Raw genomic sequence first — 24,830 nt, forward strand, 5'->3', positions numbered from 1 at the left:
CATGAGCGTGACAAAGCTGCTGTTATACTCACTCGTAAAACAAAATTAGCCTGTGGTGCCTAAATACATTGTAGATGAAATTGCAAGCAAACAGGGTCACTTGGTAATTAGGCTACCACCTTATTTCTACCATTTTAATCCAATTGAATTGGTTTGGAGTGAAGTCAAGGCATATAGTAGAAGTAACAACAAGAATTTTACTATAACAGAAGTGGAAAGAGTGCTACGTGAAGCTGTTGCTACTGTAGACGCTACCTCATGGAGGAAAAATTTAGGCCATGTTGCTAAACTGATAAGACTATAGATGTCATTATAAATGAAAACAAACAATTGACAATGACAGCAACGAGGGTTTTCGCTCTGATTATGATGATAGTGAAGGAGAACTGAATGGAATTGCGCTGTTGACATCATAAAATGGTGAGTGTAAATGTATACAGAATTAATTCTTTCTCTCTGCAATCTGGTAGGCTACGCATGTTTTACTTTATTTCTTTCTATGAGTGTGGATAGCATGTTATTTGGTATGCATACATTTACATTATTATATGACGTTTTACATGCAGCTATTACTGTAACAATTTGGAAAGACTTTTCATAGATTTTATCATTAGCTTTCGGTGTTTTTATTTCCCAGTTTCATATACTATCAAACACTTTGTCTCCATCATCATCCTCTCCATTGTTAGTAAAACATACTTTGTGGCACTTACATACAAACATTGATTGTAGCTACATTTACAAAACGTACCTTGGAGTTTTAGGTGTGTCCAATGGCAGCTATTGCAACCTTGCAACCGCAGTGTAGCCAACCACACACGAGCTGGAAAGTGACATGTTCACTGGCCTGGATATAGGTGGTGCTTGATATAATCCAAATTACTATACATTTGGATATTCTGAAAATGTTTTACTAACTGCAAGTATACTAATATGATTACAATATTCAAAGCATTCAGTGTGGCCCTAACAAGCAACACTTTTTTTGGCACTTGGAACATCATGAAAAAGCCCTTTGAGGCGAAGTGGCAATACTTGTAATGTTTGTGTCTGATAGTTACGATAAATTTCAGATAAATTGTAAAATATATAATCATGAGAAGTTACTATATGTGATTCACAGAGACTTCCCACCCACATTCAAATTCCAGGGTGGTGTTTATATCATCACAAACTTTCAGCACACATTAAAATTAGAATTTTGAACCCACGCACATTTAAACTAGAGCTAATGTCATAAATTGATATTCACCCTTTAGAGTTATCAGTCTACAAGACACTGTTAACTCTAGTTGCAATATATGTATGAGAGGAAGAGTTTACTCCTTTTGTATGTATTCACTTGTGCATTTATTGGCATATGTCTTCCACCACAGAACAACTTCCAATAATTCATTAATACCTTGAAAGTCAACAACTGTTCCAAAGTGGTAGCTACTATGAAAGCAAATGTTCACGCAACTTATTTAACTTCCAGAGGACTATTTTAGATCATACGGGTGGGAAATGGATATTGCAGTAGCCACCAGAAAGATCGTGGCCGGCGCACATCGGCACGGCATGTCGCGGACGGTAGTTGCCGCAAGTAGAGTCCCGTCCACCAGAGGGCACGTGAGAATTCAGATGTGACCTCTGCCAGCTTAACAACAACAACAACTCAGGCAGCACAGGCTGTGCCCAGTCAGTTAACATCGGGCATGCCTAGGACACAATCCCGTTCTACACTAAGTGAAGTGCGACGTAAACGTGAACAGTGTTACTACACAATTTGCGACGAGTAGGGTCGTTATTTCGTGTGTTGCGTCGTTGTTCCGGTTTTGCAGCTTCTCCGTGGCATGGAGGATTTAGTGCGGGTTTTGGTTGAGCAGCAGATGGAGCTCTTGGCCACCATGAAACAAGTGCTTCCGGCGTTGCTCTCCATGCAGTCTGCTCCAGCGCCGTTCCCTCCTCCCTTTCCCCACGTATGGCAAGACGGCGGAGGATTGGGACGCATATGAACATCGCCTTCAACAGCATTTCCAGGCGTTTCATGTTGCCGATGTGGAGGTATGTCGTGCTCTCTTCTTGTCTTGGATGTCTCCCTCGCTGTATCAAGTTTTGCAGGAACCATCGTCCTTGTCTTTTGATGCATTATGTTCATTGCTGTCTTCATATTATCGCCGCCGCACGCATGTTGTGGCGGCTAGGGTCGAGTTCTATCAATGCAAGAAGCAGCCCCATCAGTCCTACCGGGCGTGGTCCGCTACCGTGCACGGTCTTAGTCACAAGTGTCATTTTGTCACGGAGCAGTCGCGAGTCGTGTGCCCACATTATGGTACGCGACGTCATTGTTCGTTCGGCCCCTGATAGGGAGGTCCGGCAACGGGCCCTGCAGTTGGAAGACTCTTCCCTTGAGGAAGTCCTGTCCATTGCACAATTGTATGAAGTCTCTGACGCTGCAGGTCAACAGCTGGAAGCGTGGTTCGACGTCGCGGGGGTCCAGGGCGGCGCGTCCGCGTCCACTGTGTCCAGGGTGGACGACGTGCGAGCGGTACAATCCAGCCGTTACGGCCGCTCCTGCACGGCGTAAACAGAGTTCCGCCCGCTGGCCCCTGTTGCCGTCCTGTGGGTCGTGCTATATACATCACGATCGGTCGGAGTGCCCCCAGCATTGGGCCGTTTGTCGTAAATGTAATAAAAAAGGTCACATTGCTAAAGTTAGCCACTCAGCCTCAAAAGAATCGAAGGACGCAGGTACGGAGGACATGGACGTTGATATTCAGGAAGTTTCATCGGGCCTGCTCCCGACGCATCGGCACGCAAACTCTTTATCGAGGTGTCGGTTCGGTCGCGCCGGGTACAACTGCAAGTAGATACGGGCGCAGCAGTTTCGTTGTTAAATGCACAAACTTATTCCAACCTTGGATCGCCCCCGTTGGCGCCAGTTTACCGGCGTCTACGCGGTTATGGTAAACAGTTCATTCCCCTACTGGGTCAATTCACTACTGACGTGACTTACAAATCAGTCACTCGGCCTATTACTTTTATTGTTGTCAGTGATGTGAGCTCCGCTAACCTTTTTGGCCTGGATGCTATTCAAGCTTTCGGTTTTTCTATCGCTGACACCATACAGTTGGTCTCCGAAGACGTTCCCTATCAATCATTGGAATCTTTGATCTCAGACTTTCCCGATATCTTTGAGGAGGGCCAGGGGCGTGTTTCAGATTTTGATTCTCACTTAACATTGAAGGTGTTGGCTCGCCCGCGTTTTCTACACGTGCGGTAGATCCCCTTGGCTCTCCGCCCTCAGGTAAAGGAAGAGCTAGACCGACTGATAGCCCTAGGGGTCGTTCTTCCCATTTCTTCTAGTGAGTGGGCTTCGCCTCTCGTTATTGTCAGGAATCCCTCGGGAAAATTACGTCTTTGTGGCGATTTCAAGACCACCATTAATTCCCAGTTGGTGGTGAACACCTATCCCTTGCCTCATGCTGATGAATTGTTCTCCGCCATGGTGGGGGGGCCAATATTTTTCGAAAATTGATCTTTCAGAAGCTTATCGTCAGATACCACTTGCTGAGGACTCCAAACGACTGGCGGTCGTCAAGACCCCGTTTGACCTTTACCAATACCAGCAGTTGCCCTTCGGAATATCCAGTGCCCGGCGATATTCCAGCGTTATCTTGAGCACGTCATGTCGACAAACCCTCATTGTATTAATTACCTGGATGACATAATTTTCACAGGCCGCAGCACAAAGGAACACTTAAACAACCTTCGCACCCTCTTTCTCAAATTCAGGTCTGTGGGCGTGCGTTGCAACTTGCGTAAGTCAAACTTCTTCCAACTGTCCATTGAGTATGTGGGCTACACCATCTCTCGGCACGGCGTCCAGCCACTAGGAAGTTTGGTCCAAGGTATTGTCGACCTTCCTAGGCCCGCTTCGCTGAAGCAGAGTTACAAGCTTTTTTAGGCAAGATAGCCTATTACCACCGGTTCATTCCCAGGGCTTCCACCATAGCCTGCCCCTTCTGCGCAAGGGTGTTCCTTTTGATTGGTCGCCAGCATGCGAGCGAGCATTCACCTTGTTGAAGGGCCTCCTCACGTCAGCGCCTTGTTTGGCTACTTTTGACCCCCATAAGCCATTGGTCCTGGCTACGGATGCTTCGCAGTATGGGGTGGGGTCGGTCCTGGCCCATCGCAATGCAGATGATTCCGAGCAAGCCCTGGCGTATGCATCTAAAACTCTAAGTCCCGCGCAGGCCCATTACTCCCAGGTGGAAAAAGAGGTTTTGGCCATTGTCTACTCTGTTACCAAGTTTCACCCTTTCTTGTATGCCACTAAGTTTCAGTTAATCACTGACCATAAGCCATTAATATCATTATTTGGCCTCGCCTCTCAGATTCCGGATAGGGTGGCCCACAGACTACAGCGCTGGGCCTTGTTCCTCTCTAAGTACCATTATGACATTCATTTTCGCACTACCAGACAGCATACCAACGCCGACGCTCTTTCCCATCTTCCGGTGGGCCCGGATCCTACATTCGATCGAGAGGAGATTATGTGTTTCCATTTGGATGTGGTGTCCCGCCAAGCAGTTGATGGCTTCCCGATCACTAGTTCTCGAATCGCCAGGGAAACGGCAGCTGACCCAGTTCTCTGGCAAGTAGTTAACCTCATTCAGCAGGGGTGGTCGTCCTGCCCTCCAGGCCAGGCCTTGGACCCTCTTCGTAATTATTTTATTCTACAAGACCACCTCTCGGTCTTGGAAGGAGTTCTCCTTCTGGCTACTGATGATACAGCTCCTCGCGTGGTTGTTCCTGCAAGTTTACGACGGAAGGTCCTCACGTTATTACATGCAGGGCACTGGAGTGTTTCCCATACTGGAATCTTGGCTCGCAGACACATGTACTGGCCTGGTATTGACAGTGAAATTGAGCATTTGGTGGCCGCCTGTTCCCAGTGTGCAAGCCAATAGGCATCTCCCAGGGCAGTGTTCTCTTCATGGCCGCCGGCAACCCAAGCATGGGAACGTGTTCACATCGATTTTGCGGGCCCGTTTCTCAATGGCTTTTCGCTCATTGTCATTGATGTGTATTCCCGATTCCCATATGTGGTTCGCTGCTCCTCAACCACTTCAGAAGTTACAATCCAGGCACTAGCAAAAATCTTTTCTGTGGAAGGTCTGCCAATCACTCTGGTCTCAGACAATGGACTGCAGTTTATTTCGCAGACCTTCCAGGATTGGGGAAGCCGAGCGCATGGTGCGCACATTTAAGACGCAGATGAAAAAGTATGTGCACTAATTTTGTGCGGAGGAGGCATTGACGTTTTTCCTGACGGCATATCGGACTACACCAATGGGAGAATGCAGCCTGACAGAGCTCCTCCATGGGCGCCAACCTAGGACTCTGCTGCACCTCCTCTGCCCTAGTCCCCGCCACAGTCTTCACAAAACGGAGTACCTGGCTTTCCACTGGGTATGTCGGTCGGGCACTTGGGTTTGGTCGCAATCCACAATGAATACTGGCAGTGGTCCTGCGCCGAAATGGCTGCCGGCTCTATACCTTGCAGGCGGGGGACCAGGTGGTAGGTCGTCACCAAAATCAGCTACGTCCAAATTTGGGCACCCACCCTCCAACCTCTTGGACACCAGCTTCCCCATTGCCGGCACCCGTGTTGGTTTTTCAGGGGACGTTACCACCTCTCCCGCTGTGACTCTGCCGCACTGCAATGGTTCTCAGCCTTGGCAGCCTCCAGTAGCTCCAGCACCGGAATCACCATTGTTAGCGATGCACCAGCGAGAGCTGCCCCCTTGCAGGCCCGGTTTCTCAGGAGGCTGGTTCACCTGTGGTCGTCCCTTCCCCATCGTCCCCGCCACTGGGTCTTGCCCCTCCCGAGCTGCAACAGAATCCCGAGTTCAACAGCTTCCGATGCAGTGGATCACAGTGGCTTCACCCCCCGAAGGAGGAGGAGTTCAGTAGCCACCAGAAAGATCGCGGGCAGCACACATTGGCACGGTGCGTCGCGGACGGTAGTTGCCACAAGTAGAGTCCCGTCCACCAGAAGGCACGTGAGAATTCGGACACGACCTCTGCTGGCATAACAACAACAACAACAACAACAACAACTCAGGCAGCACAGACTGTGCCCAGTCAGTTAACATTGGGCATGCCTAGGACCCCTCCCCCCTTCAGAAGGTTACAGTTACTTGTTTACGGCAGTGGATCATTGCACACGGTGGGCAGAGGCCACACCAATCAGGGACATTTCTGCAGAGACTACTGCACGGGCATTCTTGAAAACTTGCGTAGCTCGTTTTGGGTGCCCATTTTTCGTTACCACTGACCAAGGATGCCAATTCAAGTTGACACTGTTCCAAAAACTGTTGCAACTCTGCAGCTTCCAATGAAACCGAACAACTAGCTACCACCCGGCCAGCAATGGTTTGATGGAAATGTGGCACCGGACTCTAAAGGCTGCCCTGATGTGCCACGAGGACTCATGGACTCAAGCATTGCCATTGGTTTTGCTGGGGTTACGGAGAGCATTAAAAACAGACATCAGTTGTTCCTCGGCAGAGTTGGCATATGGAGAACCACTACGTGTTCCAGCAGAATTCCTTGCTCCAGTTACTCTCCCAGATGAGACACAACTACCCCACCTCTTGCAACAAATGAGGAAGCAGGCAAAGATGCTATGTGCACCCCCGATGTCTCAGCATGGCACGCATCCAGTGTTCATACACAAGTCCCTCGATAATTGTTCCCACATCATGCTCCATGCAGACCTGGTACGTCATTCTTTACAGCCACCATACGCTGGACCACACCAAGTGTTAGGACAGGACACACACACACACACACACACACACACACACACACACACACACACACACACAATGGATATCCTCCTCCAGGGAAAGTCGACCAAGGTTTCCATTGATCGGGTAAAACCCGCTTGGATAATGAAAGCACCAACTGCAGTCTCACCGACAACTTCAGACACAACTCGCAACGAACCCACACCTTCCACAGCTGTGACCCACCGGAGCTCCACACCAGGGGACCTAATGCAGCAGCAGAATCATCAAGCATCACCCACACCCACACTATCCACACTCAGACAGGCAGGCTGAGAGGTGAGATTTAAGTGCCCCACCATGCCGGGTGCTCCACACTTAAGGGGGAGGGGGCGGGGGCGTGTGGAAGTAACAAGTCGATAGTCGACAGGACACTGAAACATTCTTTCTGCAGGTGAGGTTCTTTGGAAGGAACAGTGTGTTCATTTCCCACATTAACGGATGTCTGTATTGTGTTTGTGTGTTACAATAAAAGTGATTATTCACAGTAAAAAAACCACGCAAGCATTTTCCTTTATGTAGCTAAATTACCCCTACAGATACTATTGAGATGTTTGCAACAGCACATAGGACACTAACCTGTGGCACAGCAACAGCCACAATTCTTTATAGTCCCTAAATTAATCTCATTTATAATGCACAGGGACAACATTGGAAGAATTTAGAAGTTAAAATTCACCCATTACAGAAGCTAATAGTAACGAAGTAACTAATATATGCAAATATCTTACTGCTCTATTTAGGTATTTCTGCTTTACATTATCCTTACACTTTTTTTTAATTTTCATAAGCTAGTTGTAGATACATAATCGATACGACTCTGACTTATCTGTGTATAGCATCAATTTTAGACAGCCGAGTCAATCTGCATCCTTGGCTTACAACCAACATAACAGGTCTAAGAGCATGTGACACATCTTCCGAAAAATTGAAAACCGCAATTTGGAATCTAATATTTCTAATTATGGCTCACTGTATGAAAAGCCACTATATCCGCATTAGTGGAAAGCTTTTGAAAACAAGACAAAACCTGACAGTCCAAACACGTTTCAAAATCGGTTGCGTGTACATATGATCAAAAATCAATTGCAGAATCGGAAAACCAGCAACTAGAAATGGATTCCGAGAATTGATTTTGAAGTGAAGCCAAAAGTGGTATTGCGAAAAGGAATCATTAGTGCCAAGATTTCACCCACGACAGATCCTGCCCATTCACTTTCCTCCACAAAAAGGGACTAGTACTGGAATAAGTCCTGCCATTTTACCCCCGCCACAGCGACTAACTGCACCCAAGTACATTCTCTGTGATCTTCCAATAGAGTGCATAGTCCTTGGTCTAGTTTTACAGCATTTGCATCATCATTGTAACAATGTTTTACCGTTCATGTTTCTATGTTGCAACATTGCTTTGAAATGAGTGTGTTTAATTGTTAACATTGAGGAAAAGACTACAAATACTGCAGGCCTCTCAAGTGGCATTTTTCCACAGCAAATCCAAAGAAGCTGATCAAACTAATGCCTCCTGTTACAAATCTGTTCATCTACCTACCAGTGTGCTATTTATACACTAAGCATTTTACTTAAGGCAGTTTACAACACCACCAACAACATATTCATGGGGAAGGGCAGCAGAAAAGTTTGAAGTGTACAATGTGTGCTTGATGGACCCTTTCCAATTCTCACATGAATCATGTGTGAAATCTGGAGACCTAGTATTCTCCAGCAAAGAGAATTTTTTTAAATTGGAAAGAGAAATGGAATGTGCTTCATGTTCCTTTCATTGCTTAAACCACATTAATCTCATTATATTTATGGTAAGTGTACCAATAACAGTATATGGCTCCTTAAAACAACAGTAGTAATTCAATTGGTGTTATAACTTACTTCAAAACATTCGAGAAAGATTTTATTTTTAGATTCAGCTTGGACACGTGCTTTTATGCCTTTGAAATAGTCAGATTTTTTTCCACTGTAGTAAACACTGAAGGTCTTTTAATCATCTATGATAGAGGTAACAGAATGAAATGATTCATAACCACTGAACTTTATCATTGATGTTGAGCATATCTCACTACCAAATGCAGACCCACACGTGGAGGCAACTCCTCCACACCAACAGAGGATTGTGCCACTGCCAAGCCAACCAATGTCTGAACCTTCACAAGGCAGTGGCGGTCATTAACACAACAATCCTCGCCAAGGCATGGTATTTCACCCAGCTGCTGAACACCCTGAAACTACAGGGAAATTCGATTATAAAAGCAGTTTACTGGCTGCTGTGGTGACACTCCATCTTCAAAGTACGAGCCACCACCTGTGTCCTTGATCGGTCAATCGGGGGACTGAGATTGATCAACTTCCAGTGGAAGTGCACGGCACTCATCCACCGAACAGCAACACTACAGACCGACCATCCGAATGGGACAACAGCAGCCGTATTAGATCAATACTGGCCTCAGTCACAATGCACTCCAGTTTCAGCAGTATGCATCCCCTTCAAGATGTCCTACAACAGGGAATTTTATCTCGCATGCAGTTATGTCTTGGAGGCAGCTACAGATCAAAATACGTCGGCTCGACAGATATTAACAACCCATTCCTGTCATCAGACATCAGTTCATTGTGGTACAGAGTTGTCAATGACACCTTTCGGACTAAGCAGCGACTAGCAGACATTCACCTCACCCAGACAAATGAATGCTGCCAGTGTGGAGCCGCTGATACCAGAGACCACTGTATATAGAGCGCCGCTACATGTGGGGAGTATGGAAGTTATGCCTATTGATGGTGGGGCTTATCAACCAGACTGCATCTTCCAGTGTGACACCAATGTGGATTATCCTTCCTGACCTTAAAACTGTACCGAAAATCAAAGGGCAATGCCGTGGCCTGGCTACTGGGACACACTGCCTACGCCATTTTTAGTTACAACTCAGTGGTGCCATGTAGTACATGGCCTACCTGTGGCAATGTCATCAACAATTGCAACGTTCACCGCAGTACCGCAAACACTTTATCAGTTGCATTATTGTATGGATATCAGAGGGCACTTCACTTACAGTGAATACCTTCACTAGACATATCCCTTTTGTTTCTCCTTTCCAATATGAGTTTTCCAATTTTTCTTAGTTTCTTACCTGGTACACTTATTTCAATCTTTGTTTATATTTTACAACTCATACAGATTTTCTTTTTTAGAATTGTTACTAAAAGTTCTCTGTGAATAACTTGTCACTCTTTTCAGTTGTATTTATTTCTGTTCTTAAAGGATTTCAACTATGTGAAATATTTACCAGCTATTTGGAATTACATTTTTCTGTTCTTGTATTTTGTAATGATGTTATATTCAATAAATAAATTTTAAAATATGCGCGTCAATCGGCTGCATAATTTTTGGTAGTCGGGATTGCGTTCACGCTGTCCTGATGAAAAAAAAAGTGAACAGTCCGTTTGAACTATCAGATATCCAATTGTATGTCACCTAAAACTAGTTCCCACATTTGTTCTACTGTGTTTTACTGAGTTAATAAAAGTAAATCAGTGTAGAATTTGTTGTACTTATTGTCTTGCTCATAATTGCAAGTTAGTTACTGTGCTGGAGATTTGAGGTGGATCCATTGAAAATTCAACTTCGTTTTGTGTTGATAAAGTAAAAGCAGTCTATCTTGTTTCTTTTTACATGGTGAACCTGTCAACACTTACCTGGTTGTTTATTGTTCTCTTGGTAACCTACTGATTACAGAAGCGTCTGAGTCCACCTGTCTGCTTTCACCCATAACGTCTCCAATACGGTGGAAACGACTATTCTCAATGTCTCCCAGATGGCGCCTATGATGTCATTACATAAACGACAACACACATGAAAATACATATAAAACCAATAATCACGTATATCTCCAAAAATAGAATCAAACTAAATATGAACACATAGAGACACACACCACGATCCCAAACCACACAAAACGACAACATAAAAACACCACAAAATTTCCAAATTCGGCTACACGTACAATATTGACAGGACTTGGTTACTACCCTTCAACTACATATCTCAACCGCAATTGTTGATACCTCAAATTAAAAAACCAACTACTACAAAAATTATGAGCACACCACAACTATCTATACCACAAAACCAACACCCAACCAACAAAAATTGGAATTGGACACTTCCCATGACCTATATAGGTCAACAGCAGCTCATGATACCAAATCATGCATAGCGATGATGACAAATTGGAATCGGTCACTTCCCATGACCTAAAGAGCTCAAATAAAACTGACGATACCAAGAAAAAAAACTGCAATTGAGTACTTCCCCTAAGATACATAAATCAACTCAAAGTGCCAATACCAAAACATCAACCACCAACACATGCAGCAAATAACACCAACCCAACAACACATAAAAATCCCACTGAACATTATAATACGCGTCAAATAGACCCAAAAAAAACTACTACTTACCATAAAAATGTTACGGTGCTACACACTAAACCCCAACTCCCATATTCTGCTTGCATTTGCAGCATTTCACTATCTCCATCATAAGCCCTAAAAGTTGCAGAAACTTAATGACGGACAACATGTTGTCCCCCATTTCAGCCCCCAGATGTGCACTATTAAACTTAGAAGTCATATCCATAAGTAACAAAAGAAGCCAGAAACTGAATTAACCAACTTACCATGTGACAAACAGCAAACCATTAACATAAACACAATGGAAACTTACTTCATAACTCACTGACACTAATTTCCATTCTTCTATAGCAGTCACAACCAATAAATGCACACTTCAAGCACTGACACCCACATGAACCCAATACACCACATAACATGCGGACCATACACACACCAACCAAGGACACCTTGAACCACAACAAGATGACGTCTACAAACACAACACACTCATAAACTAAACTCTGCGCCATCATGACGTCACACAACACAACACCCTTATGTCATGGGTCCAAGCCAATGGGTGGGATCAGATGCCTCAGTTGAACCGATCTGTAGTATTGTGAATTCTCACATAAAACTTACACTGTAGAGTTAAAAATTACACAGATGCAGAAGTGTTTTAATATGTCATTTGAGAAAGACCTCTTTGATGCAAATGATTACTTCTGCAATAATACAACAGCTTTGTGATTTTGTGCTGCATAAAAGACAGTAATAGCTGAAGACACTGTTATTTTGCTAAGTATTGTTATTTGGGGAAACAAAACATTTCATAACCATTACTTTCTGTCAGTCAGTTACATATGATTGCCATATCACAAGGTGTTGTCAGAAATAAACAAATAAAAAGGATTAAGCTAATGGGAAAGCTTTTGTCCTTTTACTCATGAATTATGTGGTAAGTTTGTATTCTTGCACCTGAAGTATACCATTATAAAAAAAATTAAATATTTGCTTTCCATATTCTTATCCCCATCACAGTCTCAGTAGCTGTGAAGAAATGGAAGTGCTACACAAGTTCCTGTTTATACAGTGTAGGTGGTGCTTGATGTAATCTAGATTACTAAACATTTGGATATTCTCAAAATCTTTTACTAACTACAGATATCCTTATATTTACTACAATATACAAAGCTCTTACCTTGGCACTAACAAGCAAGACTTTTTTTGGCACTTAGAACATCATGAAGAAGCCCTTTGAAGGGAAGTGGCAATACTTGTGATGTTTGTGTCTGTTAGTTACAACAGATCTGAGATAAATTTTGAAATATATAATCATGACAAGTTACTATACATGATTCATAGAGAGTTCTGACACATAGACAAATTCCAGAGTTGTGTTTATATGTAACACAATAAACTTTCAGCACACACAATATTACAATTTTGAACCCACAATCATTTAAAACAGAGCTGATGTCATAAATCAGTAGCCACCCTCTAAAGTTATCAGTCTGTAGAAGACATTGTTAACCTGCAGTTTCAGTGTACGAGGGTGAGTCAAATGAAAACCTTAAATTTGTAACAACAAATCGAAATTTCGCTCCGTTATACTGTAAGTTGGTAAGTGTGCTACAAACAGTGTGTAGAATGGCCTGTAGGTGGCAGCATAGCGCAGATGTGCACATACCATAGCAGTATCAATATAAAGATGGCCACCCTACTTGCGACTTGCACCAGGGAAGAACAGCATTCTGTTATTCGGTTTTTGCGTAGTGAAGGTGTGGAACCTATTGAAATTCATTGATGAATGAAAGTTCAGTATGGTGACTCATGTTTGTCACAGCAGCAAGTCTGTGAACGGAGTAAGAAGTTCGCAAATGGTGTGACTTAAATGGAAGATGCTCCTCACCCAGGTCAGGCACAATGAGTTGTGACTCCACAGAAAATTGCAAGTAGTTGAAGCTGTAGTGAAGGAAAACTGCCAAGTGACACTGAATGACACTGCAGCATATTTACAGATTAGTCCTGGGTCAGCATACCACACTGTGCATGATGTGCTCCGGTTTCACAAAGTGTCTGCAAGATGGGTGCCACGGCAGCTGACTCCTGAAATGAGAGAATGAAGTGTTGATGCTTGTGAAGAACTTCTTCGGTGCTTTGAACGAGAAGGTGCTGGCTTCTTTGGAAGAATTGTTACTGGGGACGAAACCTGGGTTCACTTCCACCAAAAAGAAATGAAGAGAGCGAGCAAGGAATGGCGCCATTCCTTATCACCAAAACCAAAGAAGTTTCGTACAGAACCAACAGCAGGGAAGTTTATGCTGACTCTCTTTTGGGACGAAAAAGGTGTCATTTTGGAGTATTACATGCCTAAAGAGACTACTATCACCAGTGCATCATACACAAACCTCCTAAAAATCATCTGCAGCCTGCAATCAGATCAAAGTGACGTGGATTGCTGTCAGCAGGTGCCCTTTTGCGACATGACAATGCAAGGCCCCACACTGCTTGTACAACAGCTGCAACAGTCACAGACCTGCATTTTGAGTGTCTTCCTCATCCACCATACTCACCAGACCTTGCCCCAAGTGATTTCCATATGTTTGGACCACTAAAAGATGCAATAGGAGGAAAGAAGTTCCATTCTGATGAAGAGGTATGCCACACAGTGCATGAGTGGTTGCACGGACTACCAAAAGAATTTTTTTTCTAAATGAATTTATGCACTTTGTAAGTGCTGGAGGACTTGTGTTGAGTGTGGGGGAGGTTATGTTGAAAAGTGATACAGCTTTGTACCAATTCTGTGCAATAAGTAATATTTAAAAAAATATTTAAGGTTTTCATTTGACTCACCCTGATATATATTAGAAAAACAGTATACTTCTTTTGTATGTATTCACTTATACATTTACTGGTATATGTCTATCACCATAAAGCACCTTCCAATAAATCATTAATACCTTGAAAGTCAGCAACTGTTCCAAAGTGGTAGCTTCTATGAGAGCGAATGTTCACGCAACTTATTTAACTTTCAGAGGACGATTTTAGATCAGATGGGTTGGAAGTGGGTATTTGGTCAATTCTGTAAGGGATGTGATGAACACATATATTAATGGTTCATTATATATAAACAACACAAAAGCTATACATTTTCAGTTGAAACATCTGATTTCTTTTACATTTGTTACATTCAGTGACTGTGGTTAGAGATTGAAAACAAAAAGTCTGTAGAGGTATACAACTGTGGAAAGTTACAAATCTGTGAAGTATGGAAACAGATTAACACATCTCAGGATAAATGACTATCCAAATCCATGCACAGCAATGGGCAATGGAACATTATAATAGAAAAATAAATTTGCAGGGCCTTATAGATGACCTCATTTCCTCCAGTTTCCCTTCAGTCTTTCTCTCCCCGCAACAGACAGCAAGGGGTGCAGTGGAACCCTCCGTTAATTTCAGTTTGTTGTCCCCTGGGTAGCTTTCACAGAATAATATGTAAGAGTGTATGACATTTTTCACTTCTGTTTTCATCAGTACAGTATATAATTCTCTTTTCATCAATTTATTTTTTTTAAATACATGAAAGATATGGCGAGTTATTTATTTGGTTTCAGTGTTAATTTACACATGTAATTCTATGAAAAGTCAAATCAAAATGCTGAATTTTAAAATTAAGTAGATTTTGTCTTCCTGTATATCAATTCAAAAGTTATAATGTACAATTTATGAAGCTGTACAGTACGTCACACCATAATGAGATACAATTTATATTTTTACTGAAAATGTACTGATGAAGATTTGCTCAAAGTGGATAAAACATAATGACTATGGGTAAATTGTATTTAATATGGAATATTACCTTGCTATTTCATTCTTTTAGTAAATCATTTAGAGACCCCCCAAAAAATTCATACAGTATTTGGAAACACCTCTTTACATTTTAGAAACAGATGTAGCCCATTTACTCCCATAATTTTATATTTAACATGATGACTGCAACAGGCACAGCAGAGCATGGTTCTGTTTGCCCACCATGCGGTGATGAAAACCCATCAATGTGCATGCTGCTTTCATTGTGTTGTGAAGGAATCTATAGTGCTCTCCAGATTAATTTTAGTGAGATTTTTATTGTTATTCAGTATCAAGTGAGGAGCACACACTGAAGTAGAGAACAAATCACTATTTACCCAGCAGAGGTTTACATAGTTACCTCCCCAGTTTCAGTACCCCAGTATCTGATTAACTGCAACATGAGAATCTAGATGTTCATGCTTTTAACCAGAAAAAATACTTCAGGAGAAAAAATCTTAGAGTTGTGGAAATATTCTGTGATGGAACCAGAGCATCATGTTTGGCCGTATGTCAGAACTAGACAAACTCTCATTACTTATTGCAAATCTTTTCTACACTGTACAAAATATCTAACTGATAGTTATTGTGACAGAAGTTCCAGTGGAGGAGTTGACAAAGCCAGATACAGATGCAATGGAGTAATATCAAATCTCTTCAAACAGTCAAGTGTACAATCTCTACAATGTCAGGAAATATACAGTTTAAATAAGTTCATTGTCTGGAAGTGGCACACACTTCCAGTTCATACCTAATGCAAACCAGTGTGCTCAAGGAGAAACTCTCATAGATTCTGTCATTGCCTCGTGCAGCAGTGACAACTTTTAATCATTTAATGATTGGTGGGTTATTATTAGACTAGGATCTGAATGAGGACTTTTGCACTAATTTGTTGAACAAGCTGCCAGGAAACAATGCGAAAAAATTTAGTTAAATTGGTTGACAGAGAAGGGAATAAATTTGTATGGCCAGAAAAGGATGATAATAGTAAAGTTGGCAAAAGCCTGTCACAGCAATTTGGGAAGGTCTAATTTTTTCTGTACTGATATTAAATGTTTGGCACTAAATTTGTTATCTTAATGCTCTTCATTCCTTCATAAATGTGACACTGCACAATTATTTTAACATTTTTAAGCACAGTCCTTCACTGTGAGCTAGGTGGAAGTGTTGTCTGTGACATTAAACTTTACATCTGTAGCATTTAACAGACTGAATGTCATGAGGCCACAGAAGAGCCAGCAGTATGAGTTAAATGCCTTATTTGACATTACCACTGACTTTTAATTTTTTTTAAATGGAAAATGAACACAGACCATCATCAAATCTTCATTTTATGTTCATATGAAGCTGTATCTATAGAAAAATTAGTAGGTTTCAAATTTTATTTTCATGTTAATTCTTCACTTACAATTGTACAAATATTATGTACATAGATTTGTAGAAATTTAAAATTATACCACCTAAATCCTACCCTCACCTGTCATCAGCACTTGGTCAGTGAAACTAATTTAGTACTTAGTTTGTGGAATATCCAACGACAAAACACACAGTGGCAATGGCTAACATATTACAACAAACAATAAAAAAGGAAAATGCTTCTTTAGTTACACTGTAGTGAACTATACATGTAAAGTTCAGTAGTTTTTTCAATTTATAAAAAATTGAATTTAGGTCATAACTGTTCAATTACAATACATTTCAAAGTTATGCAAGTGTACAGAATAATTTTAATACTTTCTGGAGTGAATGTTAAATTAATATCGTGCTACGAGGTAAATTTTGCTACTAAATTACAAGACACATTACTAAGCACCTCCAGAATTGGCCTCAGCTGTGCCAAGTACTTCCACAGCAAACACAAGAAAGGACAGCATAGCACTGAATTCTTTAATCAGTATTTAGGTAAATATTCTTGAAAGAAACACACTCCAGTCCGAGAGAAGTCATCAAAAGCTGAAACCAAAAAAACATACATTCAAATAATAATGTGAACTTAGATAAAGTGGAACCACAGCACTATTGAAACCTAAGTTCACAATTCGGACAGTATGTGTGAAACAAACACCAATTTTGACTGTAATTCCAAAAAGGCAGTCAAATTACTTTGTTCTTGCTAAATCGATACAAGCGGTTTTTGACTGGGCAGTTCGCTGAAAGTTTTAAGGGTGGAAAAAGGACTGGCCTAGCCTGAAGAACACATATTATAGCCATGAAACACTGTACTGTTTATTTCTTGCAAGCTCACACTAGGAGAAGCATGTCACCGTTATAGAAGAAGGTAAAAAAAAAAAAAAGTGAACTGGTTTGAATGGCACTTACAAAATTGCATACAGGTCTTGGTTGACTACCTGAGTTTAAGTCTCGGTCCAGCACTCAGTTTTAATCTGCCAGGAAGTTTCATATCAGCGCACACTTTGCTGCAGAGTGAAAATCTCATTCTGGGAACAGACATTACAAATTCTAGCAAGAGATTATTGTCCCGAGATGTTTGCAACAGCACATAGGATCCTAACATATTAAACAGCAACAGTTACAAATCCTTATAGTCCCTAAAAAATCTCATTTATAATGCACAGGGATGACACTGGAAGAATTCACAAATTAAAATTCACCCATGTAAACATTTACAGGCACGAATCTGATTATAACTGCTTGTTATTCATGAAGCAGAAGTATCTATAACTTAAAACAGATTACCAGTACCTAATGGTATCTGCAACAAGTGGAACAAAAAATCATGAATGATTTAAAATAATAAATGAAAGTGAAGCACAAATGTGCTGTCTCTTAATTATAATGTGGGTCAATTACCATAAAATTAATCACTTAATAAAATGTGATCTTTCGAGAAAACTACACTTTGCAAATAATGTGGTTGGATGTTTTACATACAGGGTGCGTCAAAAAAATGTATACACACTTTGAACTGTCATAGACAATTTATTTCCCGTTCTACATGGTTAAATATCCGTGAGAAAGTAATGTTATGTTTCTTCAACAGGTGGCAGCAGTGGCAAGGAAGTAACTGCAACATGGCAGACGTGCGTTTGAGCTTTGAAGTGTGGAAACAGATAATTAAGTGGTACTGGAAGTTTGAGAATGTAGCTGCGGTTCGAAGACAGTGGAAAAGTGAGTATGGTACAGAACCACCTTCAAGGTTAACAATTACACGTCTAAAAGACAAATTCGAAATCCATGGAACAGTGTGTGATGTGCATAAAGGTCGATCAGGGCGACCTTGTACAGCTACAAGTGATGATTCCACAACTGCAGTCTTGGAACTGTTTCAGCGTTCGCCTCAAAAATTTTCAAGGCAACCGGCATGTGAGAGTAATGTAAGTGCTAGTAGTGTGCTATGCATTCTGAAGAAAGGCAAGTTTTGTGTGTACATTCCAAGGCTGGTGCAACAGATAAGTGACAACAATCCAGATTGAAGGTTAGAATTTTGTGAATGGATTCAGGAGATGGAGAGACATGAACCAGGATTTATGGGTAGCATAATTTGGTCGGATGAAGCCCAATTCAAACTCAATGCAACTGTCAATAGGCACAATTGTGTGTACTGGGCTGTAGATAATCCTCACATTCCAGTTGAAAAGGCTGTGAATTTGCCTGGTGTAAATGTGTGGTGTGGTTTGTCTGCCAAGGGGACTCATTGGGCCTTTCCGCTTTGAAGGTACTGTTACTGGAGAAATGTACCTAACAATGTTTGCTGACTCCATATTCCCTACCGTTCATGCATTATACAGTAATGATGAGTTTTATTTCCAACAAGATGGCACCCTGCAACACTATCATAGGGACGTACAAGCATACCTGAATTGCAATGTGCCAGGCAAGTGGATAGGGTGCAGGGGACCAATCGAGTTTCCTGCATGCTCTCCGGTCCTCACGTTGCTGGATTTCTTCTTATGGGACACAGTAAAAGATGAAGTGTACAAACATAAACTACGTAACCTGGACACACTTTGGAATGAGATTCAGGGGGTGTGCGCAAAATCTCATTGGACACTTTGGTTATGTACAGAATCAGTGGTGACTCATACTCAGAAATGTATTGATGCTGGAGGCCACCAGTTGAAACATTAATCACTTTTACAAAGTACATTTATTTTTCCAATTGGACTTTAAGCTTTCCATTTCCAGAAATGTAACATTGTATAAGGGGAAATAAATTTTCTATGATGCTTCAAATCGTGTATACATTTTTTTGACACACCCTGTATGTCGATAATAAAAGCTTATGATGTAGCAGATGGCAACAGTATTTATTCATTCAAAAAAATATTTACAGATCATAAGATGCAGGACAAACATAAATCAAAGCATTAACACAGCATAGTAAAACTACTGTACTATGTCAGTAGAGTCATAAATGTAAGCTTTATCCACCAAACAGCTTGTTCAACAACATCCACTCTCTTCCTGTTAACATGAACCACCTCATGCATATTCTCATGACCCACTTTGTGGATGCCTTCCTCCTGAAAGAAATGTTTCTCCAGCCCCAACATCCCATTCACACATCACCCTACCTCCTTCGCCACTCCAATAACCCCTCCCGATAGCGCATGGTGGGGTAGCCATTGACCATCACCACCAGATCCCTGTTCGGCTACAACTCCTCCTTCCTGACCCCCTGGAGCACCTGATCCTCAGTCTCACCTTCCCCAACCTTACCATTACCAGTGCCACCATCTATGTCTGCCCCTCTGCCCCTATTCCTTTCTACTTCCTTTCCCACATCGACCATATCTTCTCCTCTTATGTGATTGCCATTGACCTCAACATCCGTAGTCGTTCCGCCACCCAGCTAGGGTGGTGGTATCGGTTCCTCTCCACCCTCCAAGGTGATCTTTTTCCCATTCCCCAACACACCCATACTGACTCCAGTGCAACTCCCGATGTTGTCCTGGCCTCCCCTAACCTCCTTGGTTGCATAGCAGCGGACATCCTCGGCCCTATTGGCTGTGACCATCTCCCTATCCTCCTCCCTGTATCACACAGTCGTTGCCTCCGTCGCGACCCTCACATTGACACTCCCCCAAAACATGTCCATGACTATTCCCATGCCAACTGGAATGCCTACTGTGATACCCTCACTGCCCGGATCAATAGCCACCCTCTCACCTACCACAACCTTGATGATGTTACCCGTACCGCCTCCTTTCTCCAGCAGACCTTGTCTGACGCTGTGGAGGCTCACATCCATACCGTCTCCATCAACCCGCACCATCCCACTTTAACCTCGTAGGTCATTGTCCTCCTCCATGAATCCCACTATCTATACCAGGCCTTCCTTCACACACGTGACCAGGACACACTGCGATGCCACAGGCAACTCCAATGACACATCCCAAACTTGCTTCTGGCCAAGAAATGCAGCAACTGGCAACAGACATGCTCCCGTCTTAATGTTGCCCTGCCTATCCACCCTTCTAATTACTGGCCAGCCTTCTGCCACCTTACCGGATGTAAAACCCCCGCCCCCCCTCCCTATTACCCTCTCCTTCATGATGACCACCCCTTTCCTGATAACCTTAGTAAGGCCAACCAGTTTGCTTCTTACCTCTCCAATATTTTTACCCTTCCTGATGATCCCCAGTTCGATTACTCCCTCTTCCCTGCACCCATCTGCAGGTGGTCGCTCATGTCGGCATCAATTATGTGTGTCGCTATGGATTGGAGGAAATCCTCTCTGGCTTTTGGCAGCTATCTGATTTGGTGAAGACTGCCAGTCTCACTAGCAGGATGAAAGCAGAGCTCACCATCCGCAGCATCGTCAACAGGACTGACAGAGGATTTTTGGTACTGAGACGAGTAGAGTGTCTGAATCAGAGGCTGAGAAGGTTCTGCGACCATGTGGGCTGCACATTCCCCGAATTGCGCCATAGGGTGGTGGGATTTCAGGTTCCGCTGGATAGGTCAGGAGTCCACTGCACACAGCAGGTGGCTCCACAGGTAGCAGGGGTGTGGGGTATGGACTGGGCGATTTTTAGGTTATATGGCCTCAGGCAAGTTCAAATGGCACTGAGCACTATGGGGCTCAACATCTTAGGTCACAAGTCCCCTAGAACTTAGAACTACTTAAACCTAACTAACCTAAGGACATCACACACACTCATGCCCGAGGCAGGATTCGAACCTGCGACTGTAGCAGCCCCACAGTTCCGGACTGCACCACAAGAACCGCACGGCCACCGTGGCCTGCTCAGGCAAGTACAAAAAGGGCAACTGCCTCAAAGGGTGCAGGGGAAAAGTCAGGACATGCGGGGACCAAGCAGCAATTTGGTGGTGGCTTGTTTGTCGCTGTTAGTAGTAGTTTATCCTATAGTGAAATAGAAGTGGATAGTTCCTGTGAATTATTATGGGGGGAGTTTATACTCAACAACCAAGTTAGGTTAATAATTGGCAGAACAACTGAGAGAAAATCTGCAATACACTTCACATAAAATTCCTCAGCATGTTATAGTCTCGCGTAGAGATTTCAATTTACCAGATATAGACTGGGACAATCAGATGTTTAGGATGGGTGGTAGGGACAGAGCATCGAGTGACATTATACTGAGTGCACTATCCGAAAATTACCTCAAGCAATTAAACAGAGAACCGATTCATAGAGATAACATCTTGGACCTACTGACAACAAACAGACCTGAACTTTTTGACTCTGTAAGTGCAGAACGGGGAATCAGTAATCATAAGGCCATTGCAGCATCCCTGAATAAGGAAGCAAATAGGGATATAAAAGATTTATCTGTTTAGCAAGAGTAATAGGAGGTAGATTTCAGACTACTTAATAGATCAAAACGAAAATTTCTGTTCCGACACTGACAATGTTGAGTGTTTATGGAAAAAGTTCAAAGCAATCAAAAAATGCATTTTAGACAGGTATGTGTTGAGTAAAACTGTGAGGGATGGGAAAAACCCACCGTGGTTCAACAACAAAGTTAGGAAACTACTGCAAAAGCAAAGAGAGCTTCACTGCAAATTTATATGCAACTAAAACCTCTCAGACAAACAGAAGCTATACGATGTCAAAATTAGGATAAGGAGGGCTATGCATGAAGCGTTCAGTGAATTTGAAAGTAAAATTCTGTGTACCAACTTGACAGAAAATCCTAGGATATTCTAGTCTTACGTTAAATCAGTAAGTGGTTCTAAACAGCATATCCAGACACTCTGGGATGATAATGGCATTGAAACAGAGGATGACACGTGTAAAACTGAAATACTTAACACCTTTTTCCAAAGCTGTTTCGCAGAGGAAGACAGCACTGCAGTTCCTTCTCTAAATCCTTGCATGAACGAAAAAATGGCTGACACTGGATAAGTGTCCAATGAATAGAAAAGCAACTGAAATCACTCAACAGAGGAAAGTCCACTGGACCTGATGGGATACCAATTAGATTCTACACAGAGTATGTGAAAGAACTTGCCCCCCTTCTAACAGCCGTGTACCGCAAGTCTCTAGAGGGACGGAAGGTTCCAAATGATTGGAAAAGAGCACAGGTAGTTCCAGTTTTCAAGAAGGGTCGTCGAGAAGATACGCAAAACTATAGGCCTTTATCTCTGACATTGATCTGTTATAGAATTTTAGAACATGTTTTTTTGCTCACATATCATATCTTTTCTGGAAACCCAGAATCTACTCTGTAGGAATCAACATGGATTCCACAAACATTGATCGTGTGAGACCCAACTCGCTTTATTTGTTCATGAGACCCAGAAAATATTAGATACAGGCTCCCAGATAGATGCAATTTTCCTTGAGTTCTGTAAGGCATTCGGTACAGTTCTGCACTGTCGCCTGATAAACAGAGTAAAAGCCTACAGAATATCAGAGCAGCTGTGTGGCTGGTTTGGAGAGTTTTTAGCAAACAGAACACAGCATGTTGTTCTCAATGGAAAGACGTCTACAGACGTTAAAGTAACCTCTGGCATGCCACAGAGGAGTGTTATGGGACCATTGCTTTTCACAATGTATATAAATGACCTAGTAAATAGTGTCGGAAGTACTATGCGGATGATGCTGTAGTATACAGAGAAGTTGCAGCATTAGAAAATTGTAGCGAAATGCAGGAAGATCGGCAGTGGATAGGCACTTGGTGCAGGGAGTGGCAACTGACCCTTAACATAGACAAATGTAATGCATTGCAAATACATAGAAAGAAGGATCCTTTATTGTATGATTATATGATAGCAGACAAACAATAGTAGCAGTTACTTCCATAAAGTATCTGGGCATATGCATATGGAACGATTTGAAGTGGAATGATCATATAAAATTAATTGTTGGTAAGGCGGGTGCCAGGTTGATATTCATTGGGAGAGTCCTTAGAAAAAATGCTTCAAATGGCTCTGAGCACTATGGGACTTAACGTCTGTGGTTCATCAGTCCCCTAGAACTTAGAACTACTTAAAGCTAACTAACCTAAGGACATCACGCACATCCATGGCCTAGGCAGGATTCGAACCTGCGACCGCAGCAGTCACGTGGTTCCGGACTGAGCACCTAGAACTGCGAGACCACCGCAGCCGGCGAGAGTCCTTAGAAAATGTAGTCCATCAACAAAGGAGGTGGCTTACAAAATACTCGTTCAACCTATACTTGAGTATTGCTCATCAGTGTGGGATAAATACCAGGATGGGTTGACAGAGGAGATAGAGAAGATCCAAAGAAGAGTGGCATGTTTCGTCATAGGGTTAATTGGTAAGTGTGATAGCATTACAGAGATGTTTAGCAAATTCAGGTGGCAGACTCTGCAAGAGAGGCGCTCTGCATTGCTGTGTAGCTTGCTGTCCAGGTTTTGAGAGGGTGCGTTTCCGGATGAGGTATTGAAGATATTGCTCTCCTCTACTTATAACTCCTGAGGAGATCACAAATGTAAAATTAGAGAGATTCGATCATGCATAGAGGTTTTCTGGTAGCCGTTCTTCCCACGAACCATACACAACTGGAACAGGAAAGGGAGGTAATGACAGTGGCACGTAAAGTGCCCTCCGCCACACATCGTTGGGTTTCTTGCAGAGTATAAATGTAGATTTAGGTGTAGATGTCCATGATTGAACTGACACCACTGCTCCTCTACTCGCTCGTGGCTTCCAGTGCCTGGACAACATTACACACACGAACTCAATGCCCTGATCACTACTCAAAATATCATATCTACACTCTACACGAAACGCAACACCACTTCTGGTCACCAACATATTACCTATTGTCACCTCCGTGGAGCTCCCACCTCCTTCCTCTCCACCCTGGCCAGACTCAATAATGTGGTCTTGTCCACCGGCTTCTACCCTGGCCTGTGCAAAACCTCCCAGATCCTGATGTTCCTCAGACTCGACAAACCGCCATCCACTGTCTCCTCCTAAAATCCATTCAGCCTTACGTTGGTCTTCAGCAAGGTCCTGGAATCCATCCTCAACCAACACGTCTCCACCAGCACCGCCTCCTTCCCACTACCCAGTGTGGCTTTTGGCTGTCCTCCTCTGCCAAGGACCCTCTCCTCCACCTCACTCATCTCCTCTCTGACCAACTGAACTCTGCCATCTTCCTCTCCCTCGACCTTGAACGTGCCTACTACATTGTATGGCATTCAGGTCTCCTCTTCAACCTCCAAACCTTTGCCCTTCCTATTAACTGCATCTGTCTGATCACCTCCTTTCTTTCCCACAGTTCTTCCTATGTTACCATCCATAACGCAGATTCCTACATCTTCTACTCCTCTG

This window comes from Schistocerca gregaria, chromosome 1 (assembly GCF_023897955.1).
Source record: "Schistocerca gregaria isolate iqSchGreg1 chromosome 1, iqSchGreg1.2, whole genome shotgun sequence".
NCBI classification, from domain to species: domain Eukaryota; kingdom Metazoa; phylum Arthropoda; class Insecta; order Orthoptera; family Acrididae; genus Schistocerca; species Schistocerca gregaria.